Genomic DNA, 9,479 nt, shown 5'->3' with positions numbered 1-9,479 from the left:
AAATACTTTCAAATATAGCTCTGGTCGAACGTTTGAAGGCTGCGAACAAACTGACTAAAACTTGCTGCTCCTGACCCCTATTTATAGAAAAACTTCAAAGGCTCAAAGGCATGTGCTTGTGACATCATCACATGTCCTTGTGACATCATCACATGTCCTTGTGACATCATCACTCTTCATGAATCAGATTGTCACATGACATTTTAGAATGGGGATGTTTTTTTTTAAAACCGTTTTCAAATTTAACCCTCTGTGGTCCAGGGTATAATTGGCCGTTCTTGACTATTTTTGATTTTACCTCTATATTTCACCTTTAAAATATGTTTTTCTTGCCTTATTTGGCACCATTATTTTCAGCACAACCTCAAATATCTCAAAGTCAAAGTCAACTTTATTTGTCAATTCTGCCACATGTACAGGACATACAGAGAATAGAAATTTCGTTACTCTCAAACCCTAGATGAAATAGCAAATGAACATTTAAATATAAGAGAGTGATTAAAAAATGCAAATAAAATAATTAAAAAGTAAAAATTTAAATAAATACAATACAATTTAACAAGAAAGCTATGCAATATACAATATACAATATTCAGGTATGGGTAAATGACATTGAGTGTAAACCAGGCAGAGTAGTGCAAATAGGCAAATAGTGCAAATGGAGATCTAGTAATATACGGTTAGAGATAGTATAACAACAAAGTCTTATGAGGTAATGGCAGTCCAATGCTCCACAAAGTGACTGGTAACTGGTGCAGGCCAGTGAGTGAGTCAGAGAGTGTGTGTGTGTGTATGTGACAGAGTTCAGTGAGACCATGGAGGAGAGGAGGGGAGAGGGGGCAGAATCGGGAGGGAGTTAAGCTTCCTGACAGCCTGATGGATGAAGCTGTCCTTCAGTCTGCTGGTCCTGGCCTGGAGACTCCGCAGTCTCCTCCCTGACGGCAGCAGCTTGAAGAAGCTTTGCATTGGGTGCGTGGGATCAGCCGCTATGCAAAGGGCTTTTTTAGTGAGACGGGTGCTGTAAATGTCCTGGAGGGAGGGGAGAGAGACACCAATGATCCTCTCTGCAGCTCTCACTATGCGTTGGAGGGTTCTATGACAGGACGCATTGCAGGCTCCAAACCACACAGTGATGCAGCTCGACAGGATGCTCTCGATGGTGCCTCTGTAGAAAGTGTACATGAGAAATTTGAGTTATTGTTTTCATTTTGGTATACTATATTAGCACAGTTGATCTAAATTAATAACACAATAAATTGTGTGTGCATCTCCTGTTTTGTCATGGTTGTATGTCCCGGTTCGTGACAGGCTGCATGAGCTCATCTGGTGGGAGTGTAGTACTGTAGAATTTCAGGCATAAAAACGTGGTTTTCACAGACCTTGTCACAGGGTCTGAGTTGGAAGATTTTGGTAAAGCTTTGTCCCTGAGGTAGTTGAAAAACCCCAGTTGGGTAAAGCGTTTGGGTTTTTTTGTTAACAGACATGCTTATCTATTTAGTTGGTGTTATTTTTTCAGCTAAATTTTTTAGTGCAATTAGCACTTTCAGCATCAATCCATAGCAATGTGTTGTATTTTTCACATTGTCTGTGTGTAAAATACATATGTAAGCATAGATTACACAAAGGATCCTGCACGCCAAGCTGGATACAAATAGAAATCCCTGGAAACAATTCTTTCTGCGCTTAAGAGCAGCTTCCTATTGCAACGCTGGAGGATTTGTCACCATTACTGGATACGCTGCAGAAGCACAGCAAAGCAGTGACTGTGTGGAGTCGAAAACTATTACACCAACTACACTACACAGTCACCCACATTACTCCCTCCAACAGAGGTGGACAACGTCTTTGGGACAACGTCACAGAACACAGAAACGTCACAGGGCTTTGGAGCGTGACGTTACATGAGGCGGGCCACGCCCCCTGCCGCCATCACAGTAGGCCAGACAAAGGATACAGCTTCAGCTATGGTACGTGTTGTGTAGTCGGTTGCAACGTTAAAGCTCACGATCGTGAAGGCAAGAAACTGGATTAATCTTTTCATCGTTTTCCATCCTGGCGGCAACGTGAGGGATCCCATGTATCCACCAAACAAAGACGCCAGGCATGGATTGCAGCGGTGAGACGAGCGGATATCGAGTTCCGTGCAATCCCCAGCTTTTTGTTGGTTTGCTCGCGGCATTTTCTCTCCGGTGAGTTCTAAAGTAATTCATATCACTATCCGATTGTTGAGTCTGACGTCACTAGCCGTGTCTGGGCCTAAACTCTGCTGCAGGTCCATATATCAAATGATCACTGTGGCATTACTGAGAGTTAAAACACTGTCTTAAGTCTTTCATCTTTAATAAAATTATCAGCGTTCTGCTCTACCAGGTGTAACAACTGAGTTAAACATCCAGGCATCCATGACAATGGAATTTATGACATATGAGTTAGAAGTTAGCAGCAAGTTAGCTCGCTAGCTTCTATCTAAATACAATATAGCATGTCCTGACTGCGGGGTTTTGGAAACAAATTAAAACGTACAGCTTTCTTATCACTTCCAACATAAATGAAGACAGAAAACTAAACAGCAGTGACATTTGTAGGGTTACTGAACTTGGGCTAGCTGGTATATAATGATGTGCTACGTGACCGCTAGCGACACAGCTATGTTAGCATAATATAAACACGCTAACTTTTTTTCTTAGAAGTTTTGCTTTTCCATCATGTTTTTAGCTCACTGGTTACAAAGGTGTTTAAATTGATTAAAATTAAATTGATTCCAATTATTATTAACCCAGGACTCAGAATAGTGGTCCATGTGTTGCTGTGATACCAGCAGCCATGTAGAAAATTCACTTGTGAATATTCATATTTAAGAAACTGGCAATAGTGATTTTGTTAACAAGAAAGGCTTTTTGCTGATTGGTTTATGGGTGTCTGGGCAAATAAGCCTTACTTTCATAAGACTGCATTTTTAGTTATGTTTTTGGCAGAATTTCTCTCAGGAAAGCTTCAACAAGCTCCAGCGTGAGCCTGTCTGTGTGTGTCTGATGCTTGGCCTCTGACAGCAGCCAAGTCATCTCTCTCAGAGAGACTAGCCAAGTGAATACGGACAGCCAGTGATGTGTAAACTGTGTCCTGCCACAGGCGACTTTAAAGTCTGCCTTATCAGTGGGTTATACATATATGCTGAGGTCAAAGGAAAACTAAATATACACACACCAGCACTTTGGTGAATTAACTCGAGTCTTTGCTTTAATCTGTGCTAAGTACAGTAGGAGGTTTGGTAGTACATATGAAGATAAGTTCACACATGCACAGAAACATCAGAAGACACATGAAAGTATAGATATTTCTATTTTAGAAAAAAAAATCCATCGTATCTTGTTTTTTTCTTTACGTTTCTTTGAAGCTGTTTAATATAATCTAAGTTGTAGCTCGTTTGTGCAAGTGTCTCTCTTTTTTTCCTTTGATGCTTTTGATGATATGTTTTCCCTGTTCTACCAGACCCAGTGAAAAATGCAGGGAGCTTTCCTGTAGTTTAATATTCTTCAGGCTGCAATAGGTTTCTGCTCAACCACTCTGCTCAGAATATATGTCTTATTCAGTTTTGAGAGTGTGGTAAACCATGTTTTATCTTTGCAATCATAAATTCTTTTTACATTTTGTTTTGCTTTGAATACTACAGATATTATTTGTCATATTATCGGTAGTGTTTGTAGTTGAATAGTGTTATATTATTATTATGTGTTAGGATTTGATCAATCCATGACGTGCACAAATGCATTCACAATGGTCTTTAAAAGCAAATACATTTTTTCTCTCTAACAGCTGCTGTATTTACTTTCCTCTTCAGTCCTTCCTGTACTTGGTCAACCTCCTCTCCTCTTCCCAGTCGGTGTGGCAACTGCTGGGCCGACAGTCTTTGGCCAACAAAAGCGAATACACCCTGAGGGAGATGCCAACCTCCATACCTGTAAGTGTTTTTCTTCTTCTTCTTTTCCACACACTGCAGTTTTTTTTTGTCATCCATCTGAGGGCATGTTTGCACTTTTTATTTGGCCTCCAAACACCACCCACCCATTTGTTTTACTTCAAACGCATTCAAATAAACCCTCTCACACTGAGACTGATATACGTTCTCCACCTTACCCATTGTAAATTTCCACACAGTTTTCGTTTTGCACCCTATCCGGTGCATTCTTGTTCAAAGCCTCTCATTTTACTCCACAGGATTTGATTGACAGACTGATTGCCGTGAATTCGGATGGGAAGATTCATTCTCTCTTCCACTACGAAGAGAGTCACACATTCGGCCTAAGGTGGGATTCATTATTTTTTTCATATTACTTAACATCAGTGGGGAAGTAGACGATATCAGATTATCACCTGGTGACTGCACACACACTTCAGCCTCTGGCAATAGGAGACTGGCATGGTGACGTAATCGGCCTTAAAATGCGGCCTTTAAGGCTGCAGACCCTGAATTGGGATACAGCCTCTGAATCGCTGCATCTTGTAGCTGTGTCGTCTTAAATTGGTCATGTGATTTTGACGCGCCGGCGCGTCCGGCAACCCCAGAGGTTTAACTTAATATTTAAGTGTCTCTTGGTTTTAGACTAGTTGTTTAGTCTAATTTGATGTTTTAAACCAGAAAAGGAAGAAGAGGGCTTAGAATTACAGGTAAGAACTGCTCAGTGGTATGTGATAAACTGTAAATGTAAAGCTTACAGGTCAGTCCTCATGTTTTTAAATCAGATTTTGAGTCTATACATGGCACATTATGCTTTTGCATGTTGTGAAATGTGCTGCAAAACAAACTGAGGTAAACTAACTGGTTTACTGTGATGGATTTAAAGTGCGTGTGACTGGTGCGCAGTGGCTGTGGTGCTCACGGTCAGAGTTCAGTCACAAAGAGGGTAACAGAGATGAATTTAAAGTTAAGGTGATGGTGCTTAGATTCATTCACAGACTGAAACCTTCACACCAACTTTATCCTGTGTCTCTTAGTTTTAGACTAGTTGTTTAGTCTATTTTGATGTTTTAAACCATATCACAGGGTTTTTACTTCACCATTTACGGGGTTTTAACAAGCAAACAAAAGACAGATCGTGATGTTTGAAAATGTTTTGGAAATATTCTTTAAAGATTAGATGTAAAATACGCAGAGGACAAATTCAATTGGTTTATTAGTTTATTACATAAGTTGAAAAAAAGTTAAACAAGTAAATAAAGAAACAACGTAAAAGAAAAGTAAACAAAACAAATCGGTAAATAAAGGAAAATGGTAATAAGAAGGGAAAAAAAAAGAAAAGAGAAAACCCCAACAATCCCCTCTGAGCAAGCACTAGGCGACAGTGGGGAAGAAAAACTGCCTTTAAACGGGCAGAAACTTCCGGCAGAACCAGGCTCACGAGGGGCAGTCAACTGCCGGGACTGGTTGGGGTGAAAAAAGATGAAGGAGAGAGGGAAGAAGTGTTAGGAGAGAAGGGGAGAGGAGAGGTGAAAATTAAGATGGAACAGAGGTGGAGGGAGACGAGGTGACGTCAGCAGTAGAAAAAATAGAAAGAGTAGAAAAAGCAGGAGTGTCCCTCCTCCAGAAGAAGCGGAAACGTTTTTTCTTCTTTTCCATGAGCTTTTCCACGACCACTTTTTTCTCTAGGATGAGGGTTCTCAACTGATCGGTTGTTTCTTCAACTTCCTTCTCAAGTTTCTGGCATCTTTGCTCCATTTCTTTTAATAGATTGCACTTGTCTGTATTTTGCTGTTGTTTTTCCTTGTGCATCTTTTCTAACTGCTCATTTCTTCTTGTGATTTCTTGAAGCTTACGCTGCAGGTCTTCATTTATTTTCTCTTGTTGCTGCTTTTGTGCAAGCATTTCAGCGTTTTCACACTTCAAGTTGTCTGAGTTCAACAACATCTCATTAATGACCTCTGAGTGTTTTTTCGCCATTTCATTGATCCTACGCTGCATCTTTGAACATCGTTTTTCCAATACTTCTCCTTCCAGTTCAGGTGTTCTGTCCTTCATTGTATTAATTTGTTCAGTTGTAGATTTCTTCTCTCCAAGTCCTGGAGAATACGTTTTTTTTCTTTTTCCTGTTGCTCTTTCTCTTGAAGAAGCTCTTTATTTTTGCACTCTGTTTCATCCAGCCTGACTGGATTTGGATTTATTGAAGAAGGACCACCAAAATCTTTGTTCTATTTGGTGTACATGTTAAGAGTTGCTGGACTAACAGTTGGTTTGATTTGCTTCAGAGAATCCTCAAAGTCTTTTATCTTAATGTTGCGCACCTCAGCAGCAGCTATAACACGGACTTGTTCTGGTGCCAACTCTCTTATTGGGCCAAGTGCAGCATCTTTGGCTAATGCTGTCAAATCGCTCCCTGAATATCCTTCAGTCACTTTTGCAAGACAGGACAGTTCGTCTTGGCTCAGTGGACTCCCGTGCGTTCCCAAAAGATTTTTCAGCAGCGTAAATCTTGTCTTCTCATCGGGTAAGGTCACATATACTCTTTTTGCAAAGCGCCTTAATATTGCTTCATCGAGCTCCTGGGGCCTGTTCGTTGCTCCCATTACAAGTACTCTGTCATCCTTTCCTGACTGCAACCCGTCAAACTCAATGAGGAACTCAGTTTTTAAACGGCGAGAGGCGTCGTGCTCCCCCTCCCTCCTTTGACAGAGCAAGCCGTCCACTTCATCGATGAAGATTACTGAGGGCTGTCTCTCTCTTGCAACTGCAAAGAGTGCTCGTACGAGCTTCTCGCCTTCTCCCACATATTTGGAGGTCAAACTAGCAGCACTGATGTTGAAGAATGTTGCATTAGACTCTGCAGCAACTGCTTTGGCGAGCATGGTCTTCCCATTTCCTGGTGGGCCAAATAAAAGCAAGCCACGTGCAGGAGCTCTCAGACCAGTAAAGAGATCAGGTCTTAAGGCAGGAAGGATGACAATTTCTTGAAGTGCTTGCTTTGCCAGATCCTGCCCTGCGATGTCATCAAATGACACAGTCGCTCCACTGTATACAATTTCATTTGTAATTAAGCTGACCAGTTTACTGTCCACATTCTTTTTCATATCCCTCTTCGGGGGCTGTTTCACAGCTGCCGGTCTTCCATTCTGAGTTTTTCCCACCCGAGCGGTTTTCTTTGCATCAGTTATTCTTAATGGAGGTCTTACAGAAGTGGAGGGTCTGATGGTGGTGGAAACACCTGCGGGTTGACTTTTAGGAACTGACTTTGGCTTACTTGCAATTGTTTTGGTCGACATTTCTCTTGCGCGACTTCCCCCCTGTTCACAGTCATAACACGGTAAACTAGTCATAAACGAAAACGTTTAGGCTATTTATCGCATTTAAAGGTCTTTCTTTGGGACAACGTCACAGAACACAGAAACGTCACAGGGCTTTGGAGCGTGATGTTACAGAGGTTTACAAATACTTTCAAATATAGCTCTGGTCGAACGTTTGAAGGCTGCGAACAAACTGACTAAAACTTGCTGCTCCTGACCCCTATTTATAGAAAAACTTCAAAGGCTCAAAGGCATGTGCTTGTGACATCATCACATGTCCTTGTGACATCATCACATGTCCTTGTGACATCATCACTCTTCATGAATCAGATTGTCACATGACATTTTAGAATGGGGATGTTTTTTTTTAAACCGTTTTCAAATTTAACCCTCTGTGGTCCAGGGTATAATTGGCCGTTCTTGACTATTTTTGATTTTACCTCTATATTTCACCTTTAAAATATGTTTTTCTTGCCTTATTTGGCACCATTATTTTCAGCACAACCTCAAATATCTGAAATTTGAGTTATTGTTTTCATTTTGGTATACTATATTAGCACAGTTGATCTAAATTAATAACACAATAAATTGTGTGTGCATCTCCTGTTTTGTCATGGTTGTATGTCCCGGTTCGTGACAGGCTGCATGAGCTCATCTGGTGGGAGTGTAGTACTGTAGTATTTCAGGCATAAAAACGTGGTTTTCACAGACCTTGTCACAGGGTCTGAGTCTAAGATTCAAATTGTAAACACACAAACACTCAGGCTTGCTGCAAACCTTAGCTGATCCCCCGTGGGCTTAATTTACTGCCATTGTTTACGCACCATTGTAATTGCTTCTCTAGTTTGGCATTACACTTTAATTATGGAATGTAATTATATTTTGTCTATTTTTAGTTGTGGCATTGTGTTGTAATTAATGAAGGGCCTGCACACTCCAATATCAATTTACAATTTAAATTCTCCACAGCATGTTTAACTACATTATGTTGTGCCTTTCCAGAATCCCAGATTTACTTACACATCTCCCTTTATGATACATTAGTACTACATTTGACCTAAACCTTTTCCATCCTTTTTCCAAACTCTCATTCATTTTTTACCTGATAACCAAAAACTGTGATAGTGAAAGGCTGAAATATTTCTAGGGGTATGAGATTTCTGTGTGTTTTCTGTAGGTGAGCAGCTGCGAGAAGTTTGGCTACGGGGTGATGGTGACACAGGTGGCAGCAACTGCTCCGGGAGTTGTGGCTCTGCACAGTTCAGGTACTATTGCAGTTATTTGGACACAACAAACACTTGTCAGCTGTGATGCTTAAGGCTTATATTATAAGTTGTTGTTGTTGTTTTTGTGTTGTCGGTATAAAGGAGACTTAAGGCAGCTTAGGGAGAAATGTATTTGTCAAACCGTTTTTGTTTGGGTAAGAAAGAGTAAGAAGAGGCGTTCTTTTTTGATAAATGGATTCACATATCAGTTGTATACTGATACTAGGTTTATCCATATGCAAAAGGCTCCAGGAAATACCGTACTCTTGTCAAAAGAGGTCAAAAAATGAAGCTAGTGAACAAATATTTTAATCCTGCATTCTTTCTATTGGCTAGAAGGGGCGACTCAACTGGTTATGGGAAAAGAAGTCTGATTACTTATCAGCCCTTCGCTTATAACAGCACCGCTGCGTTCTGAAACCTATTCTCTCCTATGACTTTACCTACGCAAGAACAGTTCCCTGCTGTGTTGAGCAGCGCTGGCTGTGGAGCACTCATGTGTTCCATGATGTGACATATGTTTGTGCCATCGATAAAAAGGCAGACTGACAGAAAGAAGGATGACCTCAAAAAGTGATATAGTCCAGACAGAGCTTACAAATGATGGGCCATTTGCTAAACCTGCAGCACACACTGCTTTCTATGTGAAAGAACCATTCTGTGAGAAAAACTCTACTGCTCATTTGATCTATGACCTCTGAAAAACAGTTCATGATTTCCATTACTATTCAATTATAAAAAAAAAAAAAAGTACATTCCCTGGGTTATACAGCACTGATATGCAAAGCTTAATTGTATATCTGTAACTCTAGAACTGCAGTATTTATAGTTTTCTTAGTTTAATATTTCAATTTCATATTCTTCTTCTAAGTATAAAATCCCTTTTGTTATATTTGTCTCATTAATTTAACTGAAATACACTGAAAATTGCTCACAAATTAA

At 40.3% G+C, this 9,479-nt stretch overlaps 1 pseudogene across 1 annotated transcript; it reads right to left on the bottom strand.

Annotated features, from left to right (window-relative positions):
• Positions 1-2,712: 2,712 nt before the first annotated feature.
• On the bottom strand, positions 2,713-8,952 carry LOC145420130 (spastin pseudogene; annotated as a pseudogene). Its single transcript, XR_013901428.1, has one exon. The product of XR_013901428.1 is annotated as a spastin pseudogene (transcript).
• Positions 8,953-9,479: the final 527 nt, after the last annotated feature.

The sequence above is a fragment of the Astatotilapia calliptera genome, chromosome 14 (assembly GCF_964374335.1).
Source record: "Astatotilapia calliptera chromosome 14, fAstCal68.1, whole genome shotgun sequence".
Taxonomy (NCBI): domain Eukaryota; kingdom Metazoa; phylum Chordata; class Actinopteri; order Cichliformes; family Cichlidae; genus Astatotilapia; species Astatotilapia calliptera.
Note: the sequence above shows the minus strand (reverse complement) of the source record. Positions and strands in the feature narration are given on the sequence as shown.